This window comes from Passer domesticus, chromosome 7 (assembly GCF_036417665.1).
Source record: "Passer domesticus isolate bPasDom1 chromosome 7, bPasDom1.hap1, whole genome shotgun sequence".
Lineage (NCBI taxonomy): Eukaryota > Metazoa > Chordata > Aves > Passeriformes > Passeridae > Passer > Passer domesticus.
This window is the reverse complement of record NC_087480.1, coordinates 49,544,523-49,569,326: the sequence shown is the minus strand read 5'-3', so window position 1 is coordinate 49,569,326 and position 24,804 is coordinate 49,544,523. Positions and strand designations below refer to the sequence as shown.

At 36.5% G+C, this 24,804-nt stretch overlaps 1 protein-coding gene across 25 annotated transcripts in view; it reads left to right on the top strand.

The window, feature by feature from the left end:
* The window catches only part of ADGRL2 (adhesion G protein-coupled receptor L2), a 161,188-nt gene that overhangs the window by 3,083 nt on the left and 133,301 nt on the right, over positions 1-24,804 (top strand). The window contains exon 1 of one of the 25 annotated variants that reach the window (XM_064428496.1): positions 13,179-13,316. The exons of the other annotated variants lie outside the window; for them this stretch is intronic. The gene's annotated coding sequence lies outside the window, so the exon portion shown is untranslated. Of the gene's footprint in view, positions 1-13,178; positions 13,317-24,804 lie in introns of those variants that run through there. 25 annotated transcript variants of the gene reach the window in all.

The following is a 24,804-nucleotide window of genomic DNA, read 5'->3' as shown; positions in this document are numbered from 1 at the left end:
ATTTAGAAAGTGCTTTCTCCCGCGCTCTTGCTCTGGTATGGCCTACACATTACTGCGTGGAGGGATGAATGGGGAAGACCTTCTAATTACTTCAGAAAACAAATGAAATCTTGTAATAAAAGACCTCTTGGTTCCAGGCCTTTGAAACAAATATGCTTCCTTCCTTAATGGGTGGGTAGGCTGGAATAATAGATATTTTTATGGAGAGTTTTAAAAGAAGTTTTGATCACCACCGGCCATATGCTTCCATTTCCTTTTCATTATAGAAAAAAGTGAAAATGAGTAATTCTTGTAATCTCATTTAATCAGTGATACTATGTTTACAAAGATAACCTAATTTGTGGTTAGTATTGCCCTATAATAAATAATTCTCAACCAGCTGTGGCAGGAGTGCTGTTTTGGTGGCTGTGTAGAACATTTATCGCATTGAAAGTTGTTTTATGAGACTACATATTCAAAGTTTTTTATTCTTTTGTTACTATTTTCTTGAGTTTGAAAGGGGATGTGGCCTGACCTACCCTTTTATTACCTTTGCAAATCAATATTCATAATCCAGTAACCCAAAAGCCAAGCAAAATCCAGTTATCCATCAATAAGTTGGGACCTTTTCCAGAGACCAGATGTTTCTTGGGAACTGTATTCTGGTTTATATCTCTGGCAAAAAAAAGAACTTCCTAAATTTTCCTTGCCTATTCTTCTTTCCAAACCTTTTACTTGAATGATACAGATACTAAAACAGGTATTTTGTGTTTTTAAAAAGTTGGTTTAAGTCATTGGTATGTAGCATTTGGTCTGTTGTTTGGGTGGGTTTGTTTGTTTTATTTTTTTTTTCTTCTGATTCACCATTTGGGGGATGTTTCTTTTACTGCTATGAAAGTGATGTGCCTTTAGAGTAGGATATTCAATTTCAGGCTTCAATTTCCTTTCATGTAATGAAGGAACTGAGTATATATGGTATGTCTTGGTGAAAAACACTGCAGTTGATCAAGTATTCTGTTATTCTTAGACGGACACGGCTATTTGGGCATTTTGTAAATAGATGTATTTAGTGGTCCTAAAATTAGATAATTACTTTCAGGTAATTTCCAGCAGTTTATTTACCTAATGTCTTCAGCTGTCTGAAGTAGTACCTTTTGGTGGTGTAAAAGGAACATATTGATGTAATTGCCATTATCACACTTAAGTTGCTGTTAACTAGTCTGCTTTGAATGCAGAGGGCTATAAAGAAAGCGCATTATCCTTTCAGCTATTAGGGATAATCTAAAAATTGTCTTGAAAATGTTGCACTTCGGTTTATGTGACGGCAACCCCAAATTCGACAAATCTCTAAAGGTAATAAAGTAGTAAAAAGAAGATTTTCAACATTCAGATGACAAAATTGGACCACTTAGAGAAAAATTAATGTGCTGCAGCAGCACTTCAGCTGCCATTTTCAATCACTGTGGGTTGCTATGTGTTGGCAACAGTAAAAAAGCATAGACGTTCAGATAGCTCAGGGAGCTCGTAGTTGGGGGAATCAGGATGTTGAATCATGTGGGGTAGAACAAACCAATTACTTCAGGTTTTGACTTGAGAATTTCCAGTAAACATTTTTTTTTCTGTTTTTTGGCTCCCCTGCTCATTAATAGACCAACATCAAAGCAGGCAACCAAACTTCCAAATGTTATAAAAACTAATGTAAAGATACAGATCTCACATGTAGTCTTGCAAGTCTTAATTTAAAACAAGCAGTTGGAGTTTTTATTGCTGCAATTTTCACAATCAGCAGAGACATTAACACCAGGCTTCTGGGTGTTTCCCTTCTTAAAATGAGCAAGAGGAAAGCTTTAAAAAAACCAAAGTGTGCTTAGTTAGTTCTTATTTGATCACTTCAGAAGCTTTCTCAATGTTTTATTTATCTCTTACCACTTTGAATGTGTAAAGTCAGGAAAGGGGGTTACTCAGGAATCCCAGTCTCTAGTAAGGAAGCACCTTATTAAAGTTTAAATAAGCAAGGTAGTATAGTCTTAGGAGTTTGTAGTCTTTATGGTTAATCGTATGTAATAATATGGTTGGTTTTATTCTGGAAATGTGATATGTAGACATGACATTTTGACGAATAGATATTTTTAAAATGAAAATAGTTGTGATGAAGAAAATTTCCTACAGTTTTGAATTACAGCTTTTTTTTTTAAAGTCCATAATTTTCACTTAAAGGTTTTGGAGAGAGAAATCTCTAGTTAGGCAAAATATTTATCAAAGTTTTATTTGAAATACATTTCTAGATAGTGTGTCATTAATTCATATAATTCATAATAACCAGGCAGTAGAAAGCATTGTTTGACATCTAGAGAGCACAGAAACACAATCATAACTTTTTACTGAAATTTAGACTTAGAGTTTATCCTCTGTCCACCCAAAATGTTGACATACCTGTAAGAAAATACTGTTGCCTTGTACTATGGCTCCTGCTGGGGATTGTGCCATGCCTAATATTAATGACAAATAACCTACCAGTAACACTTCATATCAAAAAATGCTCTGGGATTCCCCTGCATTTCCGCTAAGGAATATCTGTGGATGACTGATTGTACAGGAACTGGAAGTAACAAATAGTGATTTTTACCTAGTCAGCTGCAAGTGAAGAAGTTAAACTGTGTGTGGTGTGTAGTGGAAGTCATATCCATGCACAGGTAGACAAGCAGTCACTTATGAACCAAGACAGTTCAGAGCACAGGCTAGTGGAATTTGTAGTCAGTCCTGTTACTTGGAGATGTCATCAGACTCTTTCAAAGCATTTTTTAGGATTGATGTTTATGATTTACAAAAGTGATTTGAAATTGCGAGAAATTCACCTCCTTAAGTATTTATGTGCAGCTTTTAAACTTAAAAGCTCTCTATTATTTCTAAAAACACCCTCTGTTTGAAACAGGTAAAAAATTTAAACCATCATGGTTGTAATTGGATGTCAAGAAAACTGGAAAAACAACAACCTATTTTAAGGCCATTCTCAATACTGTTAACAATCGTGTTTAATATTTAAATAGTTTCCAAAGGTAGCTGCATTTTGTTTCCAACAGTTTTTAAAATAAAAGTAGCAGGTGGTTCTGGAATATTGGTAATTTATATATACTTGGTGTAGAAAATACTTCTAGTCTTTATTTAGCAAATATGATTCCTTTTAACATTCTTCATTTAAAAGGTGAAAGATGACAGGCTTAAAGCCCTCTTCAGTAGGTAATTTTCTAGGAGTTCATGTTTCTTTCAGCCTGTAATATACGAGATGTGTTTCTACAGCATGGACTGGGAAGATTGTGTCGCTTAATATCAGCAATTTAGTTATAGAAATACACTTGCTTAGTGAGTGCTACGATCTGACAGCGTTCTCTAGATGCAAACTGATAGTTAACTAGAAATTGATTCCAAAAGGAGGAAGGAAAAAAAGTCTTCAAATTCAGAATCGTAGCACCTCCAAGTTACGGATTGTTATATTAAATGGAGCATTTTATGGGTTTTAGAAGAATATGTAATATGCATATGTCATGAATTCATTCTTTCTGATTTTCATGCGGTACTCTAATGATTCAGCCAGCTCTAGCTTGCCATTTGCCCAAATTATTTAGAAATGCAAGATAGTAAAAAGCATTGCAGCCTGACTGAAGCAAGCACAATGTTCAACACCTGTAGGTAGAGTACAGTCTCTAGCAAAATGCTGTTGATTGTTACTCTGGCACAAAGCAAGCTTAAATACAGTTTGCTTAATTACAACAAAAATGCTTTTTTATGAGTAAGATATTCCATGTTTGGGGAATGTTTTATGTGTTGTCTGCTAAGTAAAATCCCATCACACTTGTATACGTTTGTTCAATTATCAGAGCAGCAAAGAGAAGGAAAAAAAATCAATTTACCCTGAAAAGCACCAGAAATAAGATTACCTTGGCTAGTAGGAACTTGCCAGCACTGTCTAAATTGCTTAATATTATCAAATGTTGCCATTTTTCATGTTCAGTAAGAAGGTTATTGACTATTCTACATGTCCAGTTCTGCTATTTGTCTCTTTCTTTATAAGGTATAAGCATGTCTTATTTTTATTCCTACAATAGCAGTTACAAATAAATCGGAGGATCTAACAATAACTTTATAAAATAGATGGAATAATACCATTCACTGGAGAAATAGTATTTACTTGAGATAAGTGATAACAACTAGTTTTTTCACTTGTTGTTCTCGTAACAGACAAATGTAAATACCTTAGCAGACATTTCAGAGTGAAAGGCGAGAGATAAAATGTAATTACTTTTCAGGGTGGCTCTGACGATGCCCATGTTCTTGTCTGTAACAAAAAAAAAAATCTTTGCTCATCACCTCAGAATATGAAGGCCATTGTTACTTCTCAATATAAAAATATTTTCTGATTTCTAATGTTGACCTCAGTATTTATCTGTAGCTCTTCTGTGTAAGCTGGAATCCTTATAGCCATGAATTCTAGTTGCTGTTATCCAACGGAGCATTTAATAGACCACCTAATGGACTCTGCTCCTGTATTTTTCTTGAATGCATAGCATCTTGCTTCATTCAGTCACCAAAACTAACTTTGCTACAAGGACAGGCAACACGACAAGTTAGAATCAATGGACCATTTGTAGGTCACAAAGTCAGTTTACTGGAATTTCAGAGGAAACTGGTTGAAAAGAGAGGACAAATGTCACTTTGAATAGAGATGTTTAAATCAGACTTCTGCCTTAGGGTAAAATTTAGGTCTGTTGTAGCCTAGATGTAATGTCTCCCTCTACAGAGCACAGCATTAATCATGGCTTGACAAGTGATCATGGGCTGAGAGAAAAAGGGCCTGTCTTGGTTGTGTGGTTATTTTTTTTTCTAATCTTAATCTCTTAGGAGCACATTATAAACACTAACATTTACACAAAAAGATTTAAGTATCAATGTCTGTTTTTCAGTAGTGAGAGTAGCTAGCTTCGGAGAAAATCTAGTTAGTTAATAAGAAGCTACTTGTGTTTCTTACGTAGATCCAGTTTTAGGAATATTTTCCTTTTAACGTAATGCAGGGCTTTTTTGTCTAAAGAGATTTATTTTATGCCATTTCCTCATACGAGTATGGTAGAGTCTCAGTCTGCCTGTTTTGTTCCTTGGTTTTCTAAATAACTCTAAATCTTTTTTCTTTACAATTGTTTTACAATGTGTTTATCACCCAAGAAAGATACTTCCTTTTGCAAAACAGGCAATATGAGGAAAAGGGGGAGCAGGTTTTCTAAAATGTAACACAGATGAGTGGTTTTTTACTATGTTTATATGTTAATGATGTGTTACTTTATTGCAATGGGCTACAAAACTGGAATGAAATGACATGAATGAAGACTACTATTTAAGATCCCGAGTTCTGGTACTATACAAATTGTGTTTAATACTTAAATAAAGGATGTCTTGATTCATAGATATATGGGAGTATTTATACATTTTATGGTCAAGAAGGGAATTTTCACATTTCTTTGTCTTTTTTGCTGCTTCCTGTGGTGGGGACAGTGTGGCAGCAGCCAAGCACTGGGTGTGCACTACAGTGCTAGACAGGTACAGCTCCTTCATGGCGGGTTACATTTGTGTCGGCAACTGTTGGAAAAATAGATAATATCAGTGAAGTAACAGCAAAAACAATTTATCACTGGAGAATGATGCTTTAAAAATTAGAGTACTTCTGTTTATCCAGTTGCCTGTGGATGTGATAAAATCCCCAATCTCTCGTTTAGGTTGGGCTGCTGCTTTCCTTTGTGCCCTCTGTTGGTATTTTCCCATCAGTCGACACCTCGCACCGATTACTGCTCTGAATCCAGATGACAGAATAATAACGCCGATTACTGCTAAAAGTTGTTTCTGGCAGCTGGGGAGGGGATGACCGACCTTGTTCCTGACTATCAGACTTGCTCTGCTGTTGATGGGCTCGGGTGTGCAAAGAGAGAGAGCCTTACTGTGAAATCAGTGCTGCAGTGGTGGAGAGTGATCACATGCCAGACGGAGACTTTAATTCACTTTTCTGTGTATTCTCTGTAATTTTTTACAGCATTGCAGTCTACGCCAGGGTGAGCAGGTTCAGAAACAATTCCCTCTCAGTAGGCAGCATTGCTTTTAAATAAAGTGACATTTTAAGAAAATATTTCTGAGAACAACTTCTGCTGTTGACTCTGCATTTCTCTGGCAAATTCCCGATGCCTGTGTTGATGCTAGGCAGAATTCTTTTCATCTGATCCAGGCATCCTTTCATTAGACTATTACACTATTTTTTAGACTTTTTCAATGTAAGGTGACCAATTTGGAAAAACCTGCTTTCCCAGAATGAATAATGATTGAATCTTCATTTTGAACAAAATGAGTGTTCTACAGGAGACCAATTCATAACTATTTTGTTGGCAGTGTCTCCAGCAGTTTTTATTTGCTTTAGTCTAATAAGTATTTCTTAAACGCAGACTGTCAATTGGTGAGGGTGATTCTTGTGTAAATCAGTATAAAGTGCTTAAAGGAGAGAAAGTGCCTAAGCAGTGGTGTATTCCTGGCTGAGCTTCTGTGCCAGGAACATGGGTGTAGGCTGAGAGTTGTTGTGAAGAGAGAGGGGAGGTGCAGGCTGACATAATCTGAAATTGAGAAGAAATCCTTTTGCCCTTCAGGCAGTAATCTTACCCGTGCTTGAACAGAGCATCATCTCTCCAAAAAGTTGGGTTTTCTTTCTCCCTGCTTTCTTTATTTCCTCATTTGAGCAGGTCTATAATAGTATCTCATAGTAACTGGTTGATGATCCAGCTGTTAAAGATATTCCATCAGCAAAGAAGATCTCTATTTGCAGCAGTCTCATCCTCTTGAACTGAAAACCCAAAATTTGTCTTATGTTTATCCTATGTAATGGCTGTAGCCATACTGAAATATCAGTACTGATATAGCTGTATCCTACTGAAATAGGGGTATTTTTCCCTTTCCCTTTTTTCTTTCTTTTTTTTTTTTCTTTTTTTTTTTTTTTTTTTTTAATTTGATATTGAAAGCTTGAAGGGTGGTATTCTGGAGTTTATTTTCCCAGTGAAAATCAAAGTTTACACAGGGCATATGTGACTTTATGCCCAATGCGTATACATTCATTTTATGAATGTTCTTCATCAGTCTTAAGGGCACTACTTGCAGAAAGTGAGATTTTGCTCTGTAAGAGAAACAAAACCACAGGCATACATTTGTTCTCGCTGTGTGAGAAGAGAAATTAATGTTGCCTGATGGCTTCCCAGTTTTTTGGGTGTGTGCTAAAGGTTAGATAGGATGAAGGCTTAATTACAATGTACTTAATATTTATAGCTTCATTCACTGAAGCTTTGTGCCATTTGCATTGAAGGGATTTTTATCTAGAGAGCTCATCCCATTACGGCAAACAAATTTGAGACATTTTAAGGTAAGGGTTTTCTTTTGGGAGAAAAGCAGTTTGCTTCCAGTTGGATGAAAACTACATTGTTACTTCATGATTTGATTTAAATTGATAGGGATTTTTTTTAAATATATGTAATTTAATTTTCAAGATAACTTACCATTCAGTTCAATTGCATTTTAAACTTTGGTGGAGTGCATGTGTAATTGTATCCAAAAGTGACATTAGGTTTTACCTCCTAGCAGTAAATAGAATGAAGGAATGCTGCTGCTTGGCTGGTTTTCAGTTAGACAAATGCATCAGATAGCATGAACTTGTTTTACTGTTTGGGGTGGTCTTTCATTTTTGTTTAGCTCTGGATAAACAGAGCCACTTTTAAATTTTCATTGGTTTTTTTTCCTTCTCTTTTTTCTCTTTTATTTTTTTTCTGCACTGAAAGCATTTAAATGACTTTGGAAAAAGAAATTTGTGTGACTTATATAGGAAAGACTAAAGCTGAATGTTTAACTTTTCTGAGGAGACAGGAAGAGACACAGAACTGGGAAAAAAGTGGAGAATATTTCCTGTGTTACCTCCTTATGCCGGATAACATGGGAGAAGGATTTCTGGGGGTTTCTTTAAAATGATGACTGATTATTTGGTTTCCTATGCTGGTTGTTGCCCACATTTTTCACATATTTTTGCTCATTCTTATTATTACCTGCAGAGGGAGCTTGTATATGAGATAATCAGAGTAATCAAGGCATTCAGGGCGGAATTGTTTCCAGTAAGTACAATTTCATTTCACTGTGCCTTTTCTGTTATACAGAGCAGAAAGGCTCTGCAAGACAGCTTTTAAAAAGGCTATCCATCAGTAACAGAAAATCACAGTGGGCAAAGATTTTAAAACATCAATAAGCACAAGCCAACTTAAAAAAATACTTCATATTTCAAAGAAGTGCCTATTAATCAGATGTTTAAGAAAGAGATGAGGAAAACAATTCTTGCCGGTCGAGGTGCAAGAGGACAGTTTTGGTATTCTGTATGACAGGAAGCAGATTTTTGTTGCATAAACTGTCTTCTCAGATTCTGAAAATGTCATGTCAGCATCACAGAGACAGCAGAGTACTTTCACGTCTTCGACACATCTCGTGCAGAGTAGTGTGGTAGCCAAAAAGCACACTAAGGAGGTAAGTATTTCCTATTTACCCAAGCAGTGTTATGGATCATAATCCATATGTGGATGAAAGGCTAACTCCTAATTTTGCTTTTTCTCTATTTAAAAATATAAAGAGGTGAATGAGTTTCATCCAAATTGAGGAATTGAGCCAGTCGGGTGCTAAAGCAGGCAAACAGTTGTAAGGATTTCTGTCTTAAGCTTTAATAAATGCTGAGAACAAAGAACAAGGAATGTCTTAATCTAAGTTTATTTGTAAATTGTAACTTAAAAACTAGCTTGAAGAATCAGAAATTTGTACTTTAGGTAGTGATTTTTCCGTAATTTAGCACAATGAAAGAAATCATCTGGTGTACTGCAGGCTTTATAATTTGTATTTTAGTTGTCTGGGTAATGAAAGTGTGTGATCCTTCAAAAAAGTTAAGATTTCAGAGAAGAAAATAATTAATATATAATACAGTTTCACTTGCTAAGCAAGAAACATAATAAATGGTACTTAGATTTATTCTGTACTTATCTGTGGAAAAAAGGTGGCAATCATTTTACTTTAAAATATTTCAGTAAACTGAAAGATGATTTGCTATTATATTGTTAGGAAATAAAGCAGTATATATTCAAATTTCATAAAACAGAAACAACTTTCTGTAGTATGCTCTCCTGTAATAAATCTGTGGTGTATATTGGTCAAAGAGTTGATTTTTTTAATTTTTTTTATTTTTTTAGTTTAAATGAACAGAACTTTAAAGTTAATATACATTCAGGCTAACAGGATTTTAGGGGTTTAGTTTGGATTTGCTTTTTAAACATCGGGGAAGATTTACCATATCTAAAAGAGTAGTAACTCTGTGTCAATTTATTATTTATACTGGCTAATCCTTTCTAATGTGAAAAGTCAGCTTGTTATTGTAACACCAAATGGCCCTCTAAGTAGGGAAACAGTTAAGTAGATCTCCTGTAATAGGTTGTTGTCTAATAAAGAGATTTATGGTATTGGCAAGGGCTATTGTATAGGTATTACCCTCTCACAGCATGATCATGTATTATCTTAACAACTCAGTGCCACGTTTATGTTGAGCATTTTCATAACAGGGTAAGAATATTAGCCACAGCAATTACACCCCAATAGGATTATAATGGTAAGATTTACAGAAAATATATAAATTTTAACTTTAATGGAGATTTTGGTAGGTGCTAGGAGTTGAAAAGTTGTACCATCCTTTTTGCATGGGAAAACAGTGATGTGTAAGTCACGATGAGAAAGAGAGGTTTGTTAATTTAATCTTGTTGAGGAATTGTGGAGAGGCAAGGACGTAATCTTTCTTTACCCAGTCTGTCCTTTTCTTTCCTGGTGAGGTAGGGATGTTTCAGAAGTTCCACTCAGTGGAGGTTGCCGTACAGTATGAAAATCGAGACGTGAATGTAACTTTAGTTCTGGTGTGAGGATAATGCAGCTGCGATTAAGATATATTTTTAACAGCCTTGTATTTTGAAGGTAGAACAATGGTAATTTACATGCTACATTGGAAGAGCCTACTTTAATAAAATCATGTAATTTTTTTGTTTTAGCTGGAGCGTAACACATTTTCTCTTTCACTAGTGCCAGGTTTTTATGGTGATAAGTAACTTAGATAATTTTTTAAATTACTGCAGGCAACAAAAGTGACAATAATTTCATACTTGTACAATTTTCATGTAAGTGACATTCAAGCTGTTCCTTAATTCTTAAAATTTCCATCTGTTTTTTAAAAAAACAAAAAAAGTGAGACATTAATACTCACTTACTTGGCAGAAGCAATGTTCCAGTCACATTTAATAAAACTAAATTATGTTTTGTCAATAAAAAACACTTATGGGGACTAATTGAACAAAATGCATTAGGTTATATAGTCATTTATGAATAACTGCATTGAATAGCACAGCAGTCTGCATGGCAGAGTGTGATGAAACAGCCACATATTTTAAGATGGTATCTTGAGCTATAATTTAGTAAATACTGAATTTAAACAAACAAAATAGCTTTCTTTCCCTGATTTCCTGTACCAAAATTACAATAAGGTAATTCCAAATTAAGAAAATATATAGACGGCAATTCTTATTGTATAAGGAACTTCCAGTACATGTTGCATACATTGTAGACATTCAATGGTAGTATTGGTTAAATTTGTAAGACACGTTTCCTGTGTGCTTTGGATTAATTCTGTGTGTAAGAGTTTCTATAGAAAGATTCTGTACCCATCTGTTTTAAATTGTTATTGATCACCAGAGAAAAGATGTACATGTTTCTTTTGACATGATATATTCCACTTCTGAAAATGTGCTAGGAGAAGTTGCCCATAGATTTAAATGTGGGTTTCTTGTGTTTACTGGAAAATAACTGGGACCTCAAAGCTGCTTTAAAGCTAATACTCCAAACTTCATTATTTTTGTTGTCATGGTAGCAGCATATGGCTTCATCTGTGACCAGTAGCCCGTGCATGTTGTATCTAGTGCAAAATTCTGGAACTTTGTCTGTAGTTTTGTGTTCAGAAGAAGAATAACATTTTCTATTTTAGACTAACTCCTGTAGGTTCTTAGGTTAGCTTCACATTGCATTCATTTTGAACTGTGGAAAGTGATCGTATCTTTTGTCTGTGAGTAAAAAGAAGACACAAAAGGATGAATGTTACCCCCAGTGAAAGTGGAGCTCCAGCCGATTTAAGAGCGTGAACTGTGACTGCATTGTTGAGGGCAGTGCTTGGCTTGTTATACCCAAGCTAAGAAGAAGCCAGTACTTAGAATGAAAGAGTGAATAATGCATAAAAATTAAGTAAGAGGTAAAGCATCCACACTTTAATATTATCAGTATTTATAATTAATTTTGAAAGTATTAAAATAGATTGCAGGGGATTTGTTTTACATGGATTTATCATTTTAAAAGTTGTCTAATGTTTCAGAATACAATTTCTGCATTTGAAAGAGGAAAATATATGCAGAAATATTCTTACCAAATTGTTAGCCTTATGTGCTCTCCTGAAACATATTCAGAATGTGTATATGTAACTGTGAGATAGATTAACCATTTTTCTTTTTATACAAATGCCATAATGAATGGCCTCTTAAAATAAGTATTCTTCTGCTTGCAAGACAACAAATCAAAGCACAAATCCACACTGTAGTCATTTTACTTGTAGCGTGCATTAGAAATGAAGCCACACTAAGTCATACTTAACTGCCCACAGACAACTAACCCTGAAGAAGGGGCAAGTCTTTTTCTTCTGTCTTTTTTATTATTATTTATATCTCTTTGTCTATTTGGAACAGCCATGCTGTTATGACTAATAAAGCTTTTATATTTGGCAAATGGGATGCAAGTAATCAGCAGTTCTTGGCTCATGATTGAAAAATCTGCCGAGCAGAGCACATAAAACCAATATAACCTTTCAAGTATACCTGTGAATAAAATTCTTCCTTATGCTTCTGTCACCTGTACAGTAATTCATCTACCCTTCCTACATCTTCTCTTCTAATAGTATTATTTTTGATTACAGTGTTTTTTTGGTCAGTGGCATGATAAGCAACTACTGCTTGAACAGATTTGAATTTAAAAAAACAAATATAAGAATATAGAGACCAACAGTCAGCATCTTTGTGTTATCTATCTAATTAACAGCCAATTGAAAATTTTTGTTTATTTTAATTATATTTAGTTTCATATCCCCCCAGCATGATTTATAGCTAGAAATTCCATAGTCAATAAATCTTAGTTCTTGCATGTTTTCCACAAAGAATCACTCAATATATGAAAAAATTATTTAAAAGAATTCTTTTTGTTTAATATAATTTTGCATATATTAAAAAGAAAGTTACCAAAGTCCTAATGTTAATTGAATCAGACTCAAATAAATTAAAAAAAATTTAGTAGGTCTGCTGGAAGATGTCCAGTAATTATTTTTTTCTGTTTGTATTTTAAACAGATAATAATCAATGGACCAAATAAAGCTGCAGCATTAACAGATTATTAAAACTAATTGGTAAGGGTTTATGAAAAATACGTGGGGCAGTGAGAAAATTTGCTGCTATTTCAGTGCTGTGATTAAGCAGTTTGCACAACTGTGTTCACAACCTCTGCAAAGCTGAGAGATAGGATTAATATATCCTTAACTACTTAATTACAGCCATTATTTAAGTTACCTAGAAGAAAACTGCTCAGATCTTGTGCATATATGAAGTATTAGCTGCTGCTATGCTAGCTGGGTAGGTATGCTCAGTGGAATTTTTTTGGGGTTCACAGATGCTCTAAAGGAGTAGCCCCCGGTATCATCCTCTAACATTCACTCAAACTCATATGACCATTGAACAAGTTGTGGTTTTACTGCAGTGTTGGTGAAACATTGAATGCCAGTGTATACAGGGGATTTCCACCCCTTCCCACCCTCCTCAAAAAAAAAAAGGAACAGCTTTGTTACTGTACGTTTGTGACTTGTAGCTCTCTGGTGGCATGGGCTGTGACATCCTGGGTGCAGTGGTTGTCTCTGCCATGGCTGCCACTTGGGTCTGGAAAGGTATGAATCCTTCTGTCCTGCAGGTCCACATTCTCAGCTTTATTCTCTCAGTTGCTTCATGATAAAATGAAGGTGTAATTAGGACTAATTTAGCTAATCATCATGAGCTGGAGGTGGTCCCATCTGCCCTTCCCCCTGAAAACCTGTCTGTGATACATGAGTGTGATCTGTGAGAGTGAACGAGGAGCTTTGTGTGTGCTGTCTGCAGATGAAGATCCTTGGAAACCAGGTTTGTCCTTTTTCTGTTATTCACAGTCAAAAAGTCAAAATCTCCATTTTAATGAAGACATTTCAAAGAACAGACGGGCTGAGAAAGATATTGTATTTCTTTACATGCTCCTTCCTCTTAAACATGGAAGAAGCCTTAGGCTATAAATTAAAGTGTTTTACCCTGTGTAGTTGATCTCAGGCTGCCCAGTTGCCGTGAGGAGTTAAAGTTTAAAAAAAAAAGACTTGTAAATGGCTTGACAGTTTCATGTTTTTCAGTTTGTGGTTATCTTTTGTCCCCCTCATGTCCTGTTTTTGTCAATATTTTCCTTTCACCTAGGAACTATAGCAAGTGGGAGGAAAAGTAACTCGAAAGAATGTAGCTATGCCAGAGATGCATTTTCATGTGGGAACCTTTATAATCCCTTCATGTAAATGACATTCACTATGGAAACAGTAAGAGCTCTTACGAGCAGAAAGGTTCATCCTGTGCTCCATAGGAAACACTGATTTACTTATCTCCCTCCCTGGAAAGGGCACACACGTGCTGGGGCTGGGGGAGGCTGTGGCCAGGCTCTCTGTGCTGGGGGGACCCTGGGAAGCTTGCGGGAGCATCTCAGGAGTCCCTGTGGTTTTATGAGCATGTTGGAAATGGAGCCACCTTAGTGGATAGGTGCATTTTGCATTTTTAATTTTGCTTGGTAGAGTGTTGGTTACTTTTTTCTTTCCTTAAGTTGTTGGGTTCTCAGGTGTTCTTCAGTTTTAGTGAATTTCTTTTTTAGTGAATTTCACAATTGCCCTGTGCAGCAGCTGGGGTCACAGGTGATGCTCATAGTTTTGCTGGCTGGATTCCAGAATGTTGCCTAGAGTCCATTTTCCTTTAACCTGGAGGAAGAAGAGATAATCTTTGTTATTTCAAAAGCTTCATATTTGTAATCTTTGTTGATGAGCCTTGTAAAATTTAAAATTGTTTTGCAATGTTTATTACCATCTCTACCACATTCTTAAAAATTAATTGTCTGCTTGAATAGTGTTTCCCAATCAACTTGAATTATTGATGTTTTGGTCCTTAGTGGAAGAGCAGTGGTACTTTTCCTCCCACACCACAGTCTGTTCAACCCCTGTTTAATGAGTTGTTCAACTCCAGTACCTGTAATAGAATTATAACACACAAAAAAAATCATAATTATGGCTTATTGAGTGGGGCTAAAAATGGGAAGTGGGAAACTTGTGTGTAAGTTCAGGTTTTCAGAAATTGGTGCTCAGTGGATGTTGAAGTAATCGGTGCTAACTGTTAGTGGCCATTGCAAGATAAATACGTTCCTAGACAGAAATGCAAAACTTAGTAGAATATTTAAATATTTGGAAATAGTTAGCTAAAATTAAAAATACATTCATCTATCTTAAGCTGTTCTTAGACACTGTGTTTTACAAATATTTTCAAAAGTGAATTAAATAACAACAAAGTTTTACCAATCCTAAGTAAATATCTTCTCATGAATGTTTATATACTTGAGTATACATATGTCTGGGTCTTTATTAAAATACTACTTATTTAAAAATAAATGTGTCCAGTTTATCTTGTGATAAAATTTCTGAGATCAGGAGAAGAAACGTGTGCCCAGAGTCATGGATGAAGGTTGCTGCTAGCTAGGAAGAGCCTGTTTTCCTTCAGTCTGCTATCAGCCAGCTGGACTGTACAGCTACATGTTCTAGTTAGTAAATAACAACACCATGGAAAAGCTAAAAATTGCCGTTGTAAAATAATACTGTCACAGTGAATTTGTTTTTTATTTTGGAGACAAGAAATCATTAGGGTGAAATCTCTAGCTGTTGAAAACTTCCACTGTGCTTGCTGCAAGCTCCTCTTGTACACCATGGTAGTCTTAGACTAGATATTTTTATTTTAAAAAACCTATAAAACTGCTATTTTTAGGTCAAAAATGTCAAATCGCCTTTTGACTGAAGAGATATTAAAATAAAACTGAGTAACTTCTGGAGAGTATGTTGATAACCAAGCAGTGTCGGGTGGAGTGTTCTGTCATGCCTCTGTCCGTCGCTTCTTGCATATCTGAGAAGATGGATCTTTAGGTTGACTTGTTTTTTGCCTGACCATTTTCATCTGTATTATTCATCTTCCTGTCTTGCTTTTTTAATTCCAGAAATGAAATCTTAGTTCAGCCCAACAGTGATCCGTAAGTAGGCTGTACACTTATTATCGTCACAACCTCTCCTGGATTTGATTTTTAAACAAACAAACAAAATTCCCAGAATGGGCAATGGATGTGTTGAAATTGTGATCAGCTTTTTTAAAATTAATATTATTATTATTATGCCACTCTGAAATCATTAGCCACTTTTAGAATATTGCAATGGTACTGTGAAATCATCAGCCATTTATAGAAAATGATTACTTGCAGCATGGCAAATGTTTCAAAATATTTGTGTGCAGGTAAGAGATGCAGACGTAGATCTCATCACATATTGTGCGTGCTGGCCGCTCTCGTAGCACTGAGTGTCCATGTTCATTACGCTTTAATAGTCCAGAGAATTCTGTGGACACTGATGTAGATGGTGGGCTTTTCATGTGGATGCAAAAGCAAGTAGCTTGCAGTTGTGTCCTGGAGAGGAGCGAGTTCTCTAGGATGGGTCCTGGGCAGCTGACCCGAAACGCTGGCAGCCCGCTGGAAGGAAATCAAATTGCGCTCAGCTGTTTCCCGTGAGCAGGTCTTTCCCCTCTCTGTGCGGGGCCGTGTTCTCTGATCCCTGTGGCTGTTCCTTGCTGCCAGCCCTGCTCTCCCGGGCTCCGCGCTCGGGCCTTCCCTGCCCATCTGCTGCCCTTCCCTGCCCTACCCAGGGGCTTTCCCGCTTCCTCTGCACTCGAAACCACCTGCGGGGAATGCCGTCTTCCCGCCCTGCCTGCTCGCTTGCTTATTTATTTTTTTCCCTCCTCTTTTTTCTTTTTCTTTTTTTTTTCTTTCCTTTTTTTTTCCCCAGCCCCATGGTGAGACTCTCGCTGATTTCTGGTGAGTAGCTGGCAGCAGACGGAGTCTGCCTGATGATGATGGTTTCATTGTGCATCTGATTTGCAATCTATTGCAGAGGTGCCTGTAATGCCGACTGCTGTTATTTAGTGTTAGGATTTTAAAATATTAAAAGTACGTAGAGCACAAGTTAAATCAGCGTGGCTTGCTGAATGTGTGTATAAATGGCATCGTTTTGTGAGTGTGAAGGTTTGGCACAATATCTTTGGGCAAGATGTGAAATCCGGTGATCTAGATTAAGTTTGGAGTTTTTGAGATTGCTGAACAAGAAGCTGGTAAAATGGCATGCATTTTCTTAACAGGGGCAGCTTCTCTTAAATTTGCTTTCTGTCTGTTGAGCTGTCAGCCACTCTGTCACTGAAGGCTTAAAGCTATATTCATGAAAACAAGAGTTTTCTGGATTTCAAAGAAAATGCTATTTTTGTTAAAAGTAGCAATCAGAGCAAAAGGTTAGACTGTCATCAAAGTGTCTGTAAAAATATGCTTAAGACCCCGTTCTGTTCTTGGCTGTTGGAAGAGACGATGACTTGTAAATTGCCTTTCATAAAAGTGAGTTTGATTTAAGGTATTAATAAAATCTAAATTTGTGCATTCTGGCTGTGGGGACTGAAGATTTTAATTTAGTGAAATGCCAGAACAATTTTTTTATGCTCAGTTTGATAAGTGTTGTGTGAGAATTCCATCTTACTAAATTAGGGCAGACATATATATTACAGTGTTTACAAACTGTTATGATTACAACCTGTTAAATTTCATATTTAATATTCAGTCATCTTTGAGCAAAAAAGTCACCTCATTTTTGTCTCAGCGCTGTTGAATTCTTGTGTTAAAATAGATTAAATTGCAAATGTTAATCTAAGTAACTGTGGAAAGTTGTGACCTGGATTTGAAATAGCCATGAGACTATCACTGCAGCAGTAAATCTTCCAGAACATGTAAGGCTGGCACATGGCGGGGATATGTGTGATGTGAGAATTAGAGTGCGGGTGTAGGAATAGCCTGAAAAGAAAATCGTGTGCCAATATAATTTTATTCTAAAATAAAAAAAGGGAGAAATTATCACTTTAATATAAAGCTGTGTTTTTAAAGGTAGCACACAGTAACTTCATAAAACTTACTTTGAAACGGCAACCTAAAATTCAAGCTGGGTTTAAGAAAGACTGTTTGTGGCACTGAGGCACCTGGTTCTTAATCCTCTGGCTTCCTCTGACAACAGTGATTCTGATCTTTGAAATATGGATGGGAATTTCAGGTGCAGACTTCAGCCTAAAGAAACCATCGGTTTGAGGAAAAGTAGAGACTAAATGTACTTCTGTTTTGTTTTAAGCTTTTTACTGTCCTTTAATAACTGCTTTTCTCTCAGCTAAGCCTTGCTTAGCCCTAGTTCTGGGTTTTAAGGTCTGATATCATCAAAAGGCCCTGAGTTTTAGTTGTCAAGCACTGGCATTGCTGGAATCTTTTATTATCTTATTGCTTTGATTTTCTTCATCTCTCTTAAAATGTGTCAAATAAGAATGTGGGTGATGTCAGAAGAATATGATAATAGTAATTTTAAAGCAATGTTTTGACTTAAAATAATGTTAAAACAATCCCATTCAAGCAAATCTTGATATTAATCAGGGGACATTAAATGATAATTAAACCTAGTGTATTAAATAATTTCTACATATGTATTTGATCCGGTTTGCTGTTCTTTTCTATAAATGAATATTTTTGATACAAATTTATTCTTTCATGAAGGCAAGAAATGAGCTTGCAGATACTGGCCCACATGTCCCCGTGACAAAATTATCTTGAGGCGCTATAAAAAGGTATTCAAAGTGTTATCATATCTATTATTGCAATGTTGACTATTGATTCTTTTCAGTTTCTAAAAAATACCAGGACAGTAGAGCTTATGCAGTGAGAGCCTGAAATACTTTACCTCCCTGTTTTTTTTCAAAGCTAGAATATGATTTTGTTCATTTCCCTCACCCTCCAGAGAAGGGTGATTGGCAGGCTCTGGCATTCAGCTGTCCACAGCTGAACTGCAGGGCTTGAGTTGCCTTGGCAGGGCTGCAAGTAAAAGTTTGTGCCGCTTTTGCCAACTGTGTTCTTGGCTCAAGCTGATGTTACACGTCTCTCGACTCCAAGTGTGCTCATTTGCCAAATTCTACCTAAAAATGTATGCTGGAATTCCTAATTAAATAAACCCCCTGATATTTATTTTACTCCTCGGAAAGGCAGGCATTCTTTCACAGTAGATGCTGCTTTGGTAGAAATACAAATAAAAATTTAAAAAGCCCAAGGTGGATTAGAAAGTTATAACTGCTATTAGGAGAGAAATTTTCTCTTGCAACAGATTAGTAGCTTTGGTTTCTTCTAAGTAGTGACATTATGTGACTTTACCAGGTTCTTACCTGAAGTTCTTTGCATATATACATTTTCTTGTTTATTTTTCAAGTATTTTGAAAATTGTTGCACTACAAAGGATAATAGCAGTCCGTATATAATTTCCTTGGGTTTTCCAGCTCGATAGCATTATAGCTACCTTATTGCTGCCGTAAGCTGAAGGTAGCAGTTGAACGATAAAGGTGTAATTTATGCCAAACCAGTCTGGAAGCTTTTTCAGCAGACTGATAGCAACTGCTTTTATACATATTGCTATGTAAAATGCTTATTAATGTTAGCAGATGTTGCACTTTAATCCCCCAGAATGATTGTTTGGTAGCAGCAGGAGATTTATTAAGCTTGAGTTGTGTGAAATTGTGTGTGCATAAGCTGCTATTTAGATTGTAAAAATGCCATTGAAAACTGTAAAAAGTTCTAACTGTAATTGGCAGAGAGGTATTAGCTGTTTTAAAAGAAGTATATGTGTACCACTGGCCCTTTTGCTGTAACCTCTTTATCATTTATCTTCTTGTATTAATGTCACTGAATTATTAATTCATGAGCAGGGTTGGATAGGGTGAAGGCACTATTTAAATGTGTGGCACATGTATCCTTATCGCTGGAGACATGAAAAGAGTCATTTTGTGTTATCTATAAAATGGAAAGGACATTTAAAAATTTCATTTACGGTAATCCACTTCACTTCCCAGTAAAACACCTAGATTATTGCTACTATAATATAATGTTCTTATTAAAATTTTGTAATCTTTCCACTCTCTCACTTATAAATACTGTTGATAGACAAATGTAGTCTAATTTTTTTTTTCTTTAGTTGCACATACAGTTCATGAACTGCAGCAGAACGTATGAAGAGCAGGGTTTTAATAAAAAATAGTTCTCTTTAATTTTTAGTAAAAGAATATAAAATAAAAGCCAATAAGTATTTATAATCATGAAAGGCTAAATAAATTATCATCTAAAATCATAATGTAAGCTAATTAAAGAAAAATAGGATATTTTCCAAAGTAACAGTGTCATTGTCACATTGAGCCATCAAGAGCTATATTACTTAAAAGAAATTGTAAATGTGTGGTTTGGTCTGCTTGATGAAACCACAGAATATCAGAGGTCACATTGCTGCTAAAAAATGTGTTAAAAATGTATCTTAAATTTCATCTGTGCTGTATGGATGATTAAAAAAAATAAATGTACAGGAAATATAATGTTTTCAGTCACTTCAACAGAAAGAGTTCATTCTCTTGAATACTTTAAAAAGTGTTCATTCTTTTAAAAATTCTTTGCATGAAAGCAATTTCAGGCTACTTTGTCCTCAAGTGCTCGCGGTGGCTGGCATGGCAGTGCTGGAGATAACTCATATTCCATTTTGTTTAATATTTAAAAGATATCACTTCACACTTCCCTTTTCACCATGCATGGAAGAGACCTTCACTGTTTCCACAATACATGGGGAGTTTTTCTTTTTTTCTCTTCAGAAATTTCTGTGCAGAAGAGAAAATGTTATGTACGCTGCTAGGAAGAAGAGTTTTAAACAGTGGTACATGCAAGCAGAAGGTGCCTTCCTGCTGAATTGTAATTTAAAGTTCTTCTTGCTTGTAACTTCTCCAAATATAATCATTATAGTTTCCTGACTCAGACTTTCTACAAAAGGAATGAAAGATAACTGAAATAATTTCTATTTTTCTCTTATAGTTTGAATAAATCAGAAAGCCCAGTTTTCCCCAACTGAAAGAATGTTGCAGCTCTGATGAATGACTGGTACTTATTCAGCTGTCTTGTATGGTTAAGAATAGTCACCTGAATGTTCATTGCTTATTAAATTGTACAAGAAAATACTCTTAACTACAGCACTCTTGCACTATTATACACCTCGGCAACTTGTCCTTGCAGAGCCCATCATCCAGTAAGGGCATTGGATCTTTTGTTTCATTGCAGAATCAGGCCCTTTCTGCTGTAGATTTATTTGCCAAATTTATTGCACACTTTTCTCACATGCTCAGTGATGAGCAAGCCGTAGGTGTGTAATTCAGTGGTATGTTTGTGTGTAGGCACAAGGAAGAGAGTGATGTGTGCAGTGCTGTCATACAGGGCCTCTCACCCTTGAGCTCTTCTCTTGAATGTGTGTATGAGAAAAGCCAGTTACAAGGGGGGAAAACCAAGGAGTCTGTTGATTTTTATTTCATGATTTTAGAGTTTTCAGCCTTCTAAGTTCTACTGGTATGTAAAAGGGGTGAACATTAAAGATGTGTCTGCTGGCACTGCCTGCTTTTTTTGTTCTTAGAAAGTCCACAGAAGTCCTCCAAAGGCTTCAGTGGAGTTTCTACCTGTAAGTCATACTTGCCTGGAGAATCTCTTGACTGCTTAGAAAGCAGTTAAAGGCTTTTTCCCTTCTTCTGTTGTCAAAAGTAAAAATTTTCTTGTGGCTCATGGCCAAGTATGGGATGGTAGCACACAGCACTTCTCAGGTTTCTATGCAAGACATAAGCCATTACCTTTTAATAACTAAATGGTTTGTAAATGGTTTGGAAAATCCAGGTTTATGGAATTACTCCTGTAAGTTTGTTTGGTGGTGGTGATTTTTAGTGGAACTAAAATGTGGTCTTCTAAATGTCCTGACCATAAGGCTGCTGGAAAGAAAACATACTCTCTGATCATGATAATATTAATAGTGCTTCGGAGAAAAGAAACAAAGCTAGGAATAATGTAAGAAGAGGTTATTTGAAAGAAGAAAAAAAATGCTTAGGTACAGCATGTTTTAAAACAACATGTTTTAAAACACTAAAAGCATGCATTATTGAAGTGGTCTTTCATAAAATGCATTGTTGTCATGCTGTGATAAATTGTAATACTTGAGCATATGATGGAAGAAGAAATATTTAAAATTTCCTTTCTCCTGCTCTCTGTATATAATCACAGATTTTTCACATTTCTTTGCATGCTCATCTGATATATTTTATCCTAGATTATCTCATTGCCCCCAAGAAAACCCTTTTGGTAATATTGATAACCTAATATATGACAGATTTTGGTCATTATTATTTCATTTAGTGGTCATATGTATAGACCAAGAGGGAATCTGAATATTGATTTCACTGAATGGCTAGTAACAATGATTTATGAGTCACAGATTCAGTGCAGTGAGCCAAACACAGCAGAGATTACATCTTAGGTGCCACCATTGATTTTGATTCATATTTCACTGCACAATGATTAGGCCATGGTCTCCAAGCAAAGATGTTAATGCTCTCCAAGCAAAGATCTGCCCAAACTACACTCAGTGCATGGTGACTATATCTGTATGCCCACTTTAAAATGGTAAATATTTTTCAGTATATTATAAAGAGTTGGTATCTTTCTGATAACAAAAAGTTTTGGTAGAATTTTTTAAAATAATCAAAAGTGATTTTGCTGCACACTCAAGCTTGTTCCTGAAACTGGAGCAATATAATTTATATTGAATACAGACCACTTAATATAAGTACAACTGATAGAAAATGGATGCTTTAAAATGAATGTTAAACCAGCAGCTTCATGAATCTTTTTGATAATATTCCTTGGCACGTGCCCAGGAAAGAAGTTTTCAGTGCAGTAGTTTCCAGGGAATTGATGCTACCAAACTGAGGTTTGCGCTTGAATATCAAATGCCAAGGCTGCAGCACAGCCATCTCCCAGGAGGTCGAGCGTGTTTGGGCTATACAGCCCCCATTAACCTGGTTATGGCATGGATAAAAGTGCTGTACATGCATGATAAAAATGTGTTCTTGTCTGCTCTTGCCTGTAACTTGATTTTATTTTGGAAGGTAGTAATGCGTGGGTGTTTTGCTGGCTCTGTGCTGGTCTGCGGAGTTGTCTTACTTCAGTGTCAGCTGTGAAAGACAGACTCATAGTACAGTTTGGGTTGGAAGGGATCTTAAATTATCATCTAGTTCCAACCCCCCTTTCAGGTCCAGGGACACATGCTGCCACACCAGGTTGCCCAAAGCCCCACCCAACCTGGTCTTGAAACCCTTCCATGGATGTGGCATCTGCAACCCTGTTCTAGCACCTCACCGTTCTCACAGGGAAGAGAAGCTTCCAAACATCTACTCTAGATTTACCCTCTTTCAGTTTAAAGCCATTCTCCCTTGTCCTATCACTGCAGGCCCTTGTAAAAAGTCCCTTTACAGCTCTCATATGTCCCTTTAGGTACTAGAAAGCTACTATAAGGTCTGCCCAGAACCTTCTCTTCTCCAGGCTGAACAGCTCCAGCTCTCTCAGCCTGTCTGCATGGGAAAGGTGCTTCTTGTCATCTTTGTGGCCTCCTCTGGACCTCCTCCAGAAGGTCCACATAATTCATATCTTGGGGGCCCCAGAGCTGCATTCTGTACTCAGTATCAGAGCTCATCTCCTTGCCTAAGCCCAGGGCCAGTGGCCATGAAGCAGATCAGGTGTGTTGAAATCCTTGCAGTCAATTAGAGGAACACCATGTCGCTTCACAGGTACCGACATGTCTGACCACAGTCCCAGGACTTAGTTCTGTTTGTTTTGTTTTTCAGTCTACTTCCACTTCAAACAAGTTCTCAGCTGTGAAAAACAGTGGAGGGGAAGGGGAAAAAAAAATCAGCTAAGTAGCATAACAGCTTTGAGAAATACGGGCCTCTGCAAAGCCTTGTCAAGGCTGTCAACAAACAGTTTCCTGTCTTACAAGACTGCTATGTCTTTGGTTGATGTTAGTCTAGTGATTTTTTTTTCCAAGGGAAAGAAATGAGCTCTTTAATATAAATAGATTATTTTGAGGATTTCTCTTCTCTGAGAAGTTTGAAAAGCCTTTGAATTTTCTTCAGCTGTTACAATTGCTTCTTTGGGTTTGTCATATGGTTCTCAGTGTTTTTGTAGAAATACTCATTATTTTCTTGTTTATTTTTGATGTTCATAAAATCTGTCCTACATAGGTTTGAAAATGAGAGCTATTTGTTTTGCAGTTTAATGAAGAGAATGGCAAACAGCCTCAGACTGTGCCTCTGGTGTCCACAGTGATCAGCATATTTAACATGCTCAGCATGGCACTGAGATATTACAGCCGATAACGGCTGTAATTGACTTACAGCATCCATTTCCCTCCCCCCTTCTTTGGATGGTGGGGAATTATCTTTGAGTCCCCAGGAAGCTGTAGTGACACAGAGGGTAGAAGTGGTAGAAAGGTTTTACCTGCACTGCTTGTTTCTAGGTGGTCTCATTTAGCAGGATGGTGGATTCAGGTGAAATACAGGGAATTTGCAATGAGGCTTGAGTGACACACCCCATCCGCCCCTACCCCCCGCCTTGATTCTGAGCATTTATCAAAGGCAAAAAGAGAAATTCAGGCTTGGCAAAAGGAGAGTGCCTGGAGCCAAAAAAAGCCATTCTTATTAGCACTAGCAAAGGTTTACTTTACTGGCTTATTGAATGAAAACTCCCTTGAGTGTCCAGGCTTTATCCTGTGTTAACAAGGGGCAAAGCTGGCTTGTTGGGAATGGACCGCTGTGTAACGTGTCTGTAAAACACAAGACTGAGGCCAAGCTGAATTAGAGTGCTGATGAGAAAGGAAAATCTTTGTCTTTTCCTTTCAAATCCTATTTATTTTCTCTGTGAATGATTGTGGTAGACCACTGAGGTGCTGGGGACTGATGGACTAAATTGTGATGTTCCGCTGGTAAAATAGTGTCAGTGCATTGTTTAGTGTCATGTCTTGCATAGGTAGATTGGATATTTTGAATGATCCATTACACTGAAGAGCTGGGAACTCAAGCTGGGGTGGGGTGAGTGTTTCTGGGGTCTTTGTCAATTTTAGGGAACACATTTATTGCTCACTGTTTCAGGCATTCATCAGGCATTATCATGTAACTTCAGAGCACAATGCAGCTGAATGTATTGAAGTAATTTTTTTTGTAGCAAGATTGGATGACCTTGGTCAAGTCTTGTTCTTACTGTATTATTCCCTTTCCTCATACTGTATTCTTTCCATGTAACTTGGGAAGAAATGTTTTGGGTTAGAAATCCAGTGTTCAAGGTGACAATTAATAGGGACTGTTTAATACAGAAAAGTAGATAAGACTCCCT